This window comes from Sus scrofa, chromosome 6, assembly GCF_000003025.6.
Source record: "Sus scrofa isolate TJ Tabasco breed Duroc chromosome 6, Sscrofa11.1, whole genome shotgun sequence".
Taxonomy (NCBI): Eukaryota; Metazoa; Chordata; class Mammalia; order Artiodactyla; family Suidae; genus Sus; species Sus scrofa.
Genome location: NC_010448.4, coordinates 85,175,838 through 85,187,740, shown reverse-complemented (window position 1 = coordinate 85,187,740; position 11,903 = coordinate 85,175,838). Strand labels below are relative to the sequence as shown.

General features: G+C 37.5%; 1 protein-coding gene across 2 annotated transcripts in view; it reads left to right on the top strand.

The window, feature by feature from the left end:
- EYA3 (EYA transcriptional coactivator and phosphatase 3) overlaps positions 1,885 to 11,903 on the top strand; it is a 90,448-nt gene continuing 80,429 nt past the window's right edge. The window contains exon 1 of one of the 2 annotated variants that reach the window (XM_021095661.1): positions 1,885 to 2,041. The gene's annotated coding sequence lies outside the window, so the exon portion shown is untranslated. The remainder of the gene's footprint in view (positions 2,042 to 11,903) is intronic. The other variant, XM_005653379.3, reaches the window with a different exon arrangement.

Sequence of the window (11,903 nt, the reverse complement as noted above, 5' to 3'; positions counted from 1 at the left end):
TATTGGCTAGGATAAATGTTTTCATAGAAAAATTAAGTGAGGGGACTGGGATAGGAAGTGCAGGGATGATGGTAATTCTTCAATTTTATTTATTCTCCCCCGCCCAACCTGTGGCATGTGTTAGTTCCTAGGACAGGGATTGAACTTGCGCCACAGCAGTGACAGCACTGGCCACAGCAGTGACAACACTGGATCCTTAACCTGCCAAGCCACTAGGGAACTCCCGATTTTAAATACAGTGTCAGGAAAGATCTCATTGAGAGAGTGACATTTGAACAAAGATGTAAAATGACAGGATGCCTGATGCAGTTATCTGGAGGAAGAGCATTCTGGGAAGAGGGATAAGCAAGCACAAAGACCATAAACTATGTGCACCTTAGAAGAACAGCAAATAGGCCAATGTGCCTTGAGAAGAGGAATAATGGAGAGAGTAGGAGATGAGGTTATTTGTATTGGGTGTGTTGTATACAGTGAGAGAGAGAGAGAGGGAGAGGAGAGAGGAGAGAGGAGAGAGAGGAGAGAGAGAAATCTTGATGGTCCTCTAGGCTAATGTAAGGATTTTGGTCTTCCCAATGAAATAGGAATTCATTACAGGAGGGAGCTGATCTGATTAAGGGGTCTTGTTTTGTTTTGTTTTTTTGTCTTTTTGCCTTTTTCTAGGGCCACACCTGCGGCATATAGAGGGTCCCAGGCTAGGGGTCTAATCAGAACTGTAGCCACCAGCCTATACCACAGCCACAGCAACTCGAGATCCAAGCCACATCTACGACCTACACTACAGCTCACAGCAATGCCAGATCCTTAACCCACTGAGTGAGGCCAGGGATTGAACCCGCAACGTCATGGTTCCTAGTTGTATTGGTTAACCACTGAGCCACAACGGAAACACCCTGATTAAGGTTTTAACAGGAGCCGACTGGTGCTGTCCTGGAAGGGCAAGGGTATAAAAAGAGTAAATGGTCATACACTGACTGTGGCTTGTACCAACAGAGGCAGTAAATGGTTGCAATCTGGACAGATTTTGAAGGCAGATCCTGCAGAATTTCTGATGAATTAGATGTAGGGTGTGAGGGAGAGAGAGGAGTCAAGGATCTCAGTAAATGAAATTACTTAGTAAATTGTCACAAAGAGAAGTGATCTAAGAAGATAAAAGACATAAATCAAAAAACATAAGAAAAGAAGTACCTAGGAGGTGTAACAACTAAAAGTGTTTAGTTTTTCTGGATTTTGTATTTGTGAAATTTAAAAAACTTGTAATTTGTGATTTCTTTTCTCACAGTAAAGATTCATTTTTATACCTAATATTGTACTTGTAATTGTGGATTTCCTTAAAGAGAGCCCTCCAACTGAATAAACTTCAAGTCCTTAGAAAACCTGAATTCAACTCTGCTCCTTGTCCATACTGGGGTAGTAACTTAATGAAGCATTTAAAAATCTTGTTTCTGATAAAATTATTAACTAAAATACTGTGTCCGAAAGAGAAATTAATTGTAAGCTCAACACACTATTAAGAATAAACTACTACTGGGAATAAAAAATCACCTTGGGCAAACCTCCCCTCCCAGTGCCTTTCAGAACTTCCCAGCCATTCTTCCTCCCAAATACATCCAACATTTCACTTTCGTTTTAGAGAGACAGGGATTACACGCATTTCAAAAGAACTTGAAAAATGAGTGCTGTGTATTTTTCAATCGGGGCGGCTTGTAGCCCAGCGGCACCAGGGCCTGGGCGTTCTAAATACCAGCCTACCCGCACCAAACACCTCCGAGGCGCGGGCGGAACCAGAAGCGGGGCTACCAAGACGGTCGACTGGGCGGGGTCAAGGCTCTTCTCCGCCCCGCCCCGTGAGGCCTGACACATGCGCCCAAAGGATTTGGGTGGAACGAGGTGTGGCTTGTGAGACGACCCTAGCCGCCGACTTCCGGTTCCTAGGGATGCGCCTCCGGGTCACACTAACGCCGCCGTTTCCTCCAGCCGCTTGGTTCTCCTGTGAGTCTGGACCAGTCCCCATGTCCTGCTGTGGGGCCTCTGCAGCCTTTGGGTGAGTCTTCGCTACCGACAGGGTCTGAGTGCGGCCGGTCGAGTACAGCCTGTAGAGGGACGGGTCAAGAGTAGTGTCCCGGTCTCTGTGGGTGGGGGTTCTCTTTGCCTGTCCCTTGTCCCTGCAGTGCTTCCTGAGCTCATTTCGTTTCTTTCCCCCACGCTGGCCTCGCCTCTTTCACCTCAGCTGAGATTGTTTCGTTGCCGCTTTACCTCTCGTCTGGTTGTTTTCCCTGCGCCTCATCCACCCTTTAAAAGCCCTTGTTTCTTGCCTTTCGCCTCAGCTGGTCCCTGAGCTACTGCCTCTAGGTTTTGACCCTGCTCTCACTTTAGCACCTCTCTTCCCCAGCCTCTAATCCCGGGATCTCGCTGTTCTTTCAACCCAGCAGGACGGCCCATCTCCTCGTTGTGCACACCCTGCTCCAGTGCGAAACAGCAAGTCTCTCTCTAGGGTCCTAGCTCCTGGTCCCCCAACTTTCCCCCTCCCGGGACGGTTAGGTGACATTTGCGCTTCACCTGGTGTTCTCCCGCCTTTTCTTCCTTTGCCCAAGCCCCGATCTAGGCAATTTTACCCGACCTGGTGTAAGTTTTCTTTAAAGTGCTGAGGCAGACTACTGTAGCTTCAGTAGTTAGGGAGCAACAAAGGCGTTCCCAGTTCTTCCTTGGAGCACACTTTCGGGGGCTTTCGCTACCGCAGGCTAACAGGTGGCAGGCACACAGAACTGCTGGCAATTGGATTTGTGTACTCCTGTTAAATTGACAGGTCCTGAGGACGTCCTGTCATTTTCGTGTTCTCTATCCCATGAGAATGGATATGCACAGCTGAGGCCAAAATGCGTATGTTCTGGGGCGATCAGCTCTGTTTTCTGCATGGGCTTTACTTAATAGAATAGTTGCTGTGACAGGACAGATTTTTGGGAGATTGTTAGCCCCAGATTTGTAAGTTCATTTTCAGAAATTTCACTGTGCTGTTACTGAAAATTTTTCTGCCAACGAGTTCGGCATAGTAATTTCAAACTTCATATTCTTTAGTTGAATTTATTGTGTATGTGTGTCTTTATCCAGCCTCTTTATACATTGTTTCTTTATTTTTACTGTATTGACAAGTTTCCTGTTTTTCTTCCTGTTTCTTTATAAACCAGACATTACATTACTTTATTACCTAGCATATTCTTCTGACTATTATTTTTTCTTTACATTTTCCAGCGTAGTCTTAAAACCATCTTTTTCTCATTTTGAGACTTAGGTTTGTCAAAGATTTCTTAAATTTCTCTGTAGGCTTTTAATAATGGTTAGTCACTTGTTTCCCAAATTTTGTTACCTGTGGTATATTTTGAGACACAGTGGTGTACAATTTTTATTTCGCCTTTCCAATATTTATAGTGTATGTCTAGCATTTGATTACAATTTTTTAATTTTTAGAAATTTTATTGAAGTATGTTTGATTTACAATGTTGTGTTAATTTCTGCTCTACAATAAAGTGATCCAGTTATACGTATACATATATCCATTCTTTTTCAGATTCTTTTCCCATATAGGTTATCGCAGAATACTGAGTAGAGTTCCCTGTGATTACAGATGTTTTTGTGTGATCAATTTCTGTACTCACATAAATTGTGCTCTGAAAGTTAGTACTTCAGTGAGCAGAATAATTATAGCTTTTAGCGTCTGCTTTTCTTTTGACTAATAAGTTACAGAAGAGCCTCCCTCATTATATGATACATATGCATATGCAAGTATAACATAGACCTTGGCTTATTCCAAAATTGGGCTGATCCCTTCAGCTATATTTAGCAAAGGACTTTGGAGCTTGGCTATATTAGTCCTAGCAGCCACAGAGAAAGACCCTTCTGGTTGGCTTTCAGGACTTATCTAACTGCTGAGGGAAGCCCTTTTGAAAGCTCCTTGCCCATACCTTCTCCCCAGCACCTACATTGGAAACTCTAGCTTCTGTTCAATCTGGCCTCATCATTTCCCAGTCCTTGAAAGCTAACCCTGATGAGTATGGGCTGATATTCTGTAGATAAACCCATATTTGCATTGATGCAAGGCCCTTTTTCAACCTTTTTCATTTCTGAACTTTTTATTTCTTCTGCATGTGTAAGTTTAAACCTAGATTGATTTCTATAGTTTATAGGTGGGGGGGACCATGGCATTTAAACTTACCCCTTCATTTCACAAAATAAGGACATTGGGGTTTAGATTGGTGGTGGTTTTTCCAAGGTCATTTTTCACAGATAAAGAAGTCCTGTTCATGCACTTAGAGAAATGAGTTTTGGTACTATCTAAGCTGCAGGCTGGGGGAGCACAATATTGTATCTAGTGGTTCATTTCAATAATTGTGTGTCATAAGAATGAAAGTTTTAGGGTAAGAAATCTATGATGCACATTTTAAAATCCAAAACTGAACTTGTTTTGTCTCAGTGAGGGACTCCAGGAAGAAACTGTGTTGTACAGAAATAGAGGTTAAAAGTCTTAGGGAGTCTCTTTCTCCCTTTTTTCATCTAAAATCACCTTGGTCTGTTATGATAGAAGTTGTGCATAAAAGCCTTTACATGAAACAGACATCCTCCGTCTCACTGGAGCAGTGGTGTTCATGGTCCTGTTTTTCCTACAGAACGCTGATAGACTTTCTAATGACTGAAAAGCTTCCACCTTTCACCTAGCTACCAAACAAAAAAATCATCACTAGAGACAAGTTAGTGTATGTGTTTTTAAAGCTCACGAGAGGAATCACTATCACTTTTTTATAGAAATTTCTGCTTTAGTTTGTCAGAGTCTTAGTTTGTAACCCTCTTGGCTCATTTTAAAATACATTTCTAGCATGTTAGTTTCATGCTTACCAGTTTTTTTTAATTTAATTTGATTATTTTTATTGTTATTTTTTATTATTTTGCTTGCTACTGTACTTCATATTACATGTTGTAATTTCTATCCTTGAATCCTGGGATATGTTGTAAGGAAAATGCGTTTTCAGAAATTTAAAATTTTTACACCTACGCTATGTCTGGCCATTTGTACCTTGCACTCTGACAGTTTCTGTCTCACTAGTTCACGAGTTCTTTCTCTTTGTTTTGCTTATGGACTAAAGGCTTACAGACATCTTTTTTTGTAATTGTCTAAAGGATTTTTGTGTTCTGCGTATAACAGTTGGATATTTAAATGTAGGAAGAATAGTTCAAACAATTTTAACATAGAATAGTTAACATAGAAATAGTTTAAAATGTATTTAAGGATATTAGGAATAGTTCATTTTTCCTATACATTCATTTAATTGGTTTATACCAAGGGACCAAAATGTTATATTTATAGTAAAGTGGAAAATAGGTGGACTTTCTATCTGCTGATTAACTTAAAATACAGTGCATGTTCTTGTACAGAATACATGGCTTAAGCTATAAACTGCCTTATTGGTGTGTAATATTGACAGAGAACACCATAACCATTTTTGAATTTTTATTTGATCCCATTAACCTAGGTCCTAGGGTATCTAATTATTAAATGTAGTGATAATTAGGGTATTTTTCTATTATTCATAGTATATTAAAAAGATATTTGAAATATGAGCTTCATAAAATTTGTCTTTGCTATTTCCCCCTTTTAAATATGTAGTAGTATTTTAAACTAGAAAAAGTATTATATAGACATTGCTGACTTATTGTAAGTTAACAGATCAGCCCAAGGCAATAGTACTTAATATCTTAAAGATCTTGCTACAGGTTGTATTGGATGCACTTTAACTTATTAGCTTTGTTAATGTTTGTACTAGTTAGATTTGTTTTTATTCACTCTAGAAAATAGTAATGATCTTTGTAATACATTTCTTTCAGCAAATTTTTTGATACCTACTATGTACAGTTGTAATATGTGATATACTTATATAGACTGTTTGTGTAAACTAGGTGACATTATAAAAGGCTGACATTTATACTTAAATTCTGAATTTGACTTTATTTGTATATATCTGAATTAAACTATAAGACTTAACCTGCATCACAAGGGTGTAGGGAAAGAAAAAAGACAACATATTAGAATTAAAATAATCTTTAATCCTAGAAGAATGTCACTTCTTATCAGAACAATAGCATATGGTTTTTCTAACTAGATTTTATGATTTTTTTATTGTTTTTGAAACACTCAGTGATTTCATTATTTGAGTTTAAGGTTCTTACTTGCATTAGTTTGTATCACAGCTTAATTAATATAAGGTCATGTTCTTTCTTACAGTTAAATAATTTTTGTTTGGGAATTTTTCACAGCTGAATTGTAGAAATGTAGTGGTAAAACAATAATTTAAAAAATAAAACACATTTTATGTAGCATTTACTGTGTGCCAGGAATTACTAAGTGGTTTACATGTAGTATATTAACTCTTTAATCCTTAGAACATTATGAAGTAAGTACTGTTTTATCTCCATTTACAAATGAGAAAACCAAGACACAGAAGTTACATAATTTGCCCAAAGTAATGCAGCTAGTTGGCAGGAGAGCTGGATTTGAACTTAGTCTTTCTGGTTCCAGAGTTCATAATCTTTTTGTATCAAGTTCCACTGGTTTAATGACTTTTTTTCTTTTATAGGTTAAAAATGTTAAGAAACTCAATTTCTCTGAGACACAAAAGAATATTGCTTTTGATTGGGAACCTTGGGGGTGGTTACCTAGTCAGTTCATAAATGCTGGCTTAGGAGTTCCTGTCGTGGCTTGGTGGAAGTGAATCCCACTAGGAACCGTGAGGTTGTGGGTTCGATCCTTGGCCTCGCTCAGTGGGTTAAGGGTCTTGCATGGCCGTGAGCTATGATGTAGGTTGCAGACACAGCTTGGATCTGGTGTTGCTGTGGTGTAGGCCTGCAACAACAGCTCTGACTAGACCCCTAGCCTGGGAACCTCCATATGCCACAAGCGCGGCCCTCAAAGGACAAAAGACAAAAAAAGAAAAAAGAAAAAAAGCTGGTTTAAGGCAAATTGCTAACCCTTTAGTATCTAAATTTCTTAGATGGCACAACCCACATATTAAGAAAGCAGAATATATCCATGCCCTTCCCTCTCTTTAAAAAAATTGTCATATGGAAGTTCATTACTTTTAAGCTATTTGGAGAAAAGGCAGTATATTTAATAAAAGGCATTCTATATTACTGATAGTCTTAATCTCTGAAATCTTACTGATAATGTGAATTTAACAACTTTAAAATATAAAAGAGAATTCTGAAACTGAAATTTCTGTCTTACCTCTAGTCTCATTTCCAAATTTGGAAATTTGTGCAAAATTAAGTGCATCCTATCTCTTTAGGAGTACCATGTATAGAATAATATATTTATATCACTGTTTGTACTTTTACTTTAGAACAGAGGATGTGTATGTTCATAAAACAATTCCTTTTTAAATTAAAAATGCAAATAGTCATTTAGAATATCAATCATATTAATATAATTTTTTGCTTTTATTATTTCCAAATAAAAAATTTTGTTGCATCTCTAAGGGAAGGAGATGATTTTATCTTAGTTGCCATGCAGCTTAATGCAAGAGTCTGAGACTTACATGTGATGAGAAGGTATTTTTCTAAGTATTTTGAATATAGTTGAGCATCATGGAATCTAGTTAACAGAATTAGAAACTATAATTGTTTCTGGTAAAAAGTACACTTGATTAAGGATACTACTTATTTTAATTCTTAGTATTAACTCTTCTGATTAATTCAGACACATTAATTAAGAACACTATTTGTTATAGTAGCTTTGGTCTTAATTTTTTTTCATTTTTGTCAGAAAAGTATTGTTATTGAACTGAAGAGTATAAGCTTTGCTGTGGTGATTTCCCTATTGATATTTAAAATGTTTTTGACTTTGATTTAAACATTTGATTTTTGTTTTAAAAGCAAAACTTTTATATGTGGGTTTGATAACCAGTTTATTTTCTAAAATTTCAATAGTTTCCTTTCAAATGAAATTTAATAATGTAGCAATTACTGAATTTAGGAAAATTGGTAGTTTGTTGCTATCAGCACTGTTACTATGGGAATAAATTAGAATGATTAGCTCTTAGGAGGAATTGAACTTATTCTTTAGTTTCCATAGTAGTTGAAAAAGATTTAGGTCAGATTCACCTGTTCTTTTTCAAAATAAGAGGGCATTTTAATTTAGCACATCATTTAAATGATGTTAATTTTTTCCTACTAGATTGATAATATTAATGCTAATCTCTCTCTGTACCAACAGCATAATCCAAGATGTGTGTGTATGATTTTTTCTTAGAATATTTTAGAATTTAGAGAACATTTTAGGATACCAAATAGTTCATACATATCTTACTGAAAAACATACCCTAGTAATCAGTGTGTTATTACTTCACTGAATTTTTCAAATCTGTTTTTCCTTGTCACCAATTGTTAACTTTGCTATAGGTTAGGGAGCAGTGATTAGATAGCACTGATGAATACGTGTTCTTGAGAGTGAGTTTTAGAGCTTTTGCTTTTGCACCATCTGTCATATTGGTGTGGTATTTAGTAGCTAGATGAACTGAAAACCTTTGCTTTATCTCATTTCTGTGTATCTCCTGATAGTATGTATTTATTTAGTGTCGGCACCTCTCATTCTGTAAAGTTGTCGTTTCTTTGGAATAACTCTGGGTAAACTATTGCTTCTTACCCAGATGGTACCTTTTTTCCTTTTTTGTTCATTTTCAGAGGCTTGCCTTTAAACACTGTAATTTAGAGAACCACTAAAACTCTGACTGTTGTGTCATAGGTAGCTTAAAGTGAATATTTTCCTCCCTTTTAACAGGTCAGTTTTCTTTTTTTTTTTCTCTTTTTACCTTCTGGTAAAATGGCATTCAGACTTTTTTGATCACAGTCAACTAGAAGATCCACTTTCATTGTTTTCCAGTACTTATACACATATATGTACATATTAATGTTGAAAATTGAAACAAGTTGAAACAATATTTATCTTTACTACTGGTGATGCACTGTAATATTTTCTATTTTGTTTCATTGTATCTCATTCAAGATAAGCTATTGGTCTCCACTAAATGAGTATGAAAACCCAGTAATGCATTGGTCCTGCAGTTTGAAAAATTCTAGTGACTGTTAGATTTTTTCCAGTATTGTCTTTTTGGAATGGAAATGTTTGGGTTTGTTAGTTTTTTTTGTTTTTTGTTTTTTGGTTTTTTTTCTTCCCTTTTCCACTGAAATGTATCTTGAGTCTCTTAAGCTTTTAACCTAAATAATTGTGCAGAACAGTTGAGAGAGGGAGACACTGTTGCCCTGATTATTGGTACTGCCTCCTCTGTCCTTTGCTGTGTCTAGGCACATCAAGTGAAAAAACGTCAGTAGTACAAAATCATGAGGTTGAAAATGCTTGGTCATATGTAGAGCTTCTATCATTTAGAGTCCTTTACTAGTTTCCATCTAACAGTCAGAGATTAGTTTAAGTTGCTTCACTAACTTTGCCTCTGCTCTTGGCAACTAATCAAAAGGTTACAAAGCTGCTTTTATTCCACTTTTTTCTGGCCCCAGTCCAGTCTTTGTAAACCAAGAAAAGAGAACGGAGGGGAGTGAAGCTGTTTGCTCCTATATATATGGTCAGGTGAAAGTAACACAATTGAAGGTCATCAGGGTTTGTCACGGTGGGCTGTATCATTTACTATCCTGATTTGTTCCTGTAACCACAAAAGGGAAAGATGGTAGAGACATCAACAGTTCGTCACATATCGCAGTTCGTCGCATGCTGCAGCTATTAGAATGAGGCAGGGTCAGCAGGCATACTCTACTATTTTTACTACTATCTCTTCTTAGCTCGTAATGAGCACCAGGTACTATTTGAATCAGTATTAACTCATATTTGCTTGGAAGGCCTAGAAGAAGAATGAGAATGAGAAAGGATAAGGAAGAAAATTTGCCTTCCTTATCTTTCCATTACCTGGCTGTTAGTGACGGTAGCATGGCATAGCATACATTTTTCGCTTGATCAGCTTTTTAAAATCATCAGTCCTGTCTGTGATGTTCTATACTGAGACACAGAGCTGTGGTTTGAAACCTCAGGCTTTGAAGCTAGACTGCCTGGGTTTGAATTCCAAATTCATGAGTTACTAAGGATATAATTCAAGTTATTCTCTGTACTTTAGTTTTCTCATCTGTAAAATGGTGATAATAATAAATAGTACATATCTTATAGACTTATTGAGAGGATTAAATATATAAAGTACTTATACATAGTGCCTGACCCATAAAAGACATTCCATAAATGTTAGCTATTAATAACCCACCACTCACAGTTGGATCTCCTAAAAGTATTTGTGACCATGATTAGTTCCTCATATTTGCTAAGTAATAGGACAAGATGGACATCATTGTTTCATTGCCCAAGGGCTTGAAAACAGCTTTCCCTGAGGACTTGGAGGAAAAGTTCTTGTATAGAGTATTGGAATCAAATCCAGTGACAGAGGGTATCAGCTATAGGTCCAACTTATTTAATTTCTTGTGGGAATCTCTTGTTATTTAGGCCTTAATAATTTTAATATTTGCCCTTTGAAAAACTAGGAGGAACTAGGCATTCCTGTCATGGCTTAGTGGTTAATGAACCCTACTAGTGTCCACGAGGATGTGAGTTCCATCCCTGGCCTTGCTCAGTGGGTTAAGGATCCAGCATTGTTGTGAGCTGTGGTGTAGGTCTCAGACGTGGCTCAGATCCCGTGTTGTGGTGGCTGTGGCGCAGGCCAGCAGCTGCAGCTCTGATTGGACCCCTAGCCTGGGAACCATCATGTGCTATGGGTGTGGCCCAAAAAAGACAAAAAAACAAAACTAAGAAGAACTAGTTAATGAATTGAATTTCACTCAAGACTAGATTTCTGTCCTAAGTCTGTTTATCTCATGTCTAAGATATTTACTTATTTTCTTTTTCTTTAGCAGTTATATCACGCTTACTATGTGCCAGACACTATCTTAAGAGCTTTACGGATATTAATTCATTTAAACCTATGACAAGCTTATGACAAGACACTAATTATTTTTCCCTTTTTTTTGGTAGGGTCACACCCGCAGCATATGGAAGTTCCCAGGATAGCGGTCGAATCAGTGCTGTAGCTGCTGGCCTGCACCACAGCCATAGCAGCGTGGGATCCAAGCTGTGTCTGCAAACTTCACCACAGCTAACAGCAACACGGGATCCTTAACCCACTGAATGAGGCCAGGTATTGAACCTGCGTCCTCATGGATACTAGTCAGGTTCATTACTGCTGAGCCACAGAGGGAACTCCCTGTTTTTCCCATTTCACAGATGAAGTAAATGAGGCTCAGAAAAGTTAAATAACTTGTCTAAGCTCCCACACCACTCATGAGTACCAGAACTGGGATTTGAACCTAAGTGGTCAGATTCCAGAGCTGATGCTCCAAGCTTGCCAAACCTGCCTGTTAGAGATATGAATTATGTTGAAAAGGGTAAAATAACAAGTGCTAAAATTTACTTCACTATTCTTTACTCTGTGTACTAAAATGACAGCACTGAGTGATGGTGTTTTGGCTGATGGATTGTTGAAGGAGTAAATAAATTTGAAGTAAAACATTAGTAAAAGATCTGAAACTAGATTTTATAGTTCTCCTGACAGTTAAAGACATACATTTCAGAAAACTCAGTTCTGTTAATATAGTGTATAGTAAATTTTGCTTAAATACTAGAGAGCAGATTGATAGATACTTGTGATATGTAGATACATAGAATACTGTATAGAATTTTGGCTTTAGAAAATGGATAGAATAGGGTATAAATTTTTCTGTATAACTGGAAGTAACACATTTATAGAATTTCATGTTGAAGTATACCATGTGTCAGGCTAGAGCGCCTACAGTAAAAATGGTGATTCTAGGTGTGT